This window comes from Eublepharis macularius, unplaced genomic scaffold, assembly GCF_028583425.1.
Source record: "Eublepharis macularius isolate TG4126 unplaced genomic scaffold, MPM_Emac_v1.0 Eublepharis_21, whole genome shotgun sequence".
NCBI lineage: Eukaryota > Metazoa > Chordata > Lepidosauria > Squamata > Eublepharidae > Eublepharis > Eublepharis macularius.
The window spans coordinates 337,501-338,822 of NW_026559723.1; positions in this window are offsets into that span (position 1 = coordinate 337,501).

Below are 1,322 nucleotides of genomic sequence, written 5' to 3' on the forward strand. Positions count from 1 at the left end.
CCTTCCGTCCGCGGCCGGTTGACCGGGCCGCCGGGGGCAGCCGTTAGGCCGGGCCTCCCCGTCTGCCCCCCACCGCCCCCGCTCGGTCCCCTCGCGGGCGCTGCCGTGCGCTCGTTTCGCCCCAGGGCAACGGAGCCCCCCCCCGGTAGACCTGGCCTCCGAAGCCGGGGAGCCCAGGACTGCCGAAGGCTTCCTCGGGCGAGCCGGATGACCTGGCCTCCCGGGCGCCCGAGGCTCGGCAGGCCGCGCGACCCGTCGTCCGCCCCGTAGCGGAACCTTCCTGCCGCAGCGGAGGAGGTCCACTTCGGGCCCCTCGAGGCCAAGGGGGTTGGGGGTGGGGTCCGGTAGACCTGGGCTCGGGGGGCCGGGGCGCCGAGGTCTCCCGGTCGCGGGTGACCGTCAGGGCCCCGGTCGCGGGACACCCGGCGAGCCGGGCGCCCAGCCCTAGAGCTTCGGCGGCAGGCCCGGGGCGTACAGACGCCCTGTCCTCACCCCTCCTGAACACGACTCCCCTCTCCTCTCCCCCCCCCCACCCCCGGGCCCCGGGCAGACCTGGGCTTCCCCGTCCTCGGAGACCAGGCCGACCGGCCCACGCCCCGGCAGGGGTGGATGACGGAGCCCGCGAAAGCGGCAGGCGGCCAGGTCCACCCGACGGTCCGTGGGGGGGGGGGCAGGCACGCCACCATGGCAGGCACGCAGCAAAAAAACGCAACCTCACCTTCACCGCCACCCCCCACAACGCCCAAACCGCGGTCCAGGCCTCCTCCTCCTCCTCCTCCTCCTCCTCCTCCATCGGTAGCGGCCAAGGGGTCCAGGTCTACCGGCCACCGCCGGGCCGGTAGAGGGCAGACCGGCAGACCTGGGCCCCTTGGAACCCCTTGCAGCCTGGGGACCCCGCGCCGGAGCCCGGGTCCGCCGTCCGGCCGCGCCCGCGGCGAACGGTTCCCACGGCCTGCCCCTCCGGCCCGCCCCCCCCCGCCCGGTAGACCTGGCCTCCCAGCCCGGCCTCCCCCACCCTCCCCGCCCCCCACCGCCCGCCACGCGCGCAGGAGTCCTGATCTACCTCCCGTGCCCCGGCAACCCCACCCCCTGCTCTCCCTCACCGGGCCGTTAGTCCTGGCCTACCCCGGGGAGCCGTGTCCAGGTCCACCTCCCGTTCCTCCGCCCAACGGTGCCGTGGGGGGCGGGGGACACGTCCCCTGGGCGTGGCGCGGTCCTGCCACCTGTGCGTGTGCGTGTGCGGGCGGGGGGCTGTCCGGTAGACCTGGCCGGGTCTCCCGACGGAGGCCTTGGGCGAGCCGGATGACCTGGCCTCCCGGGCG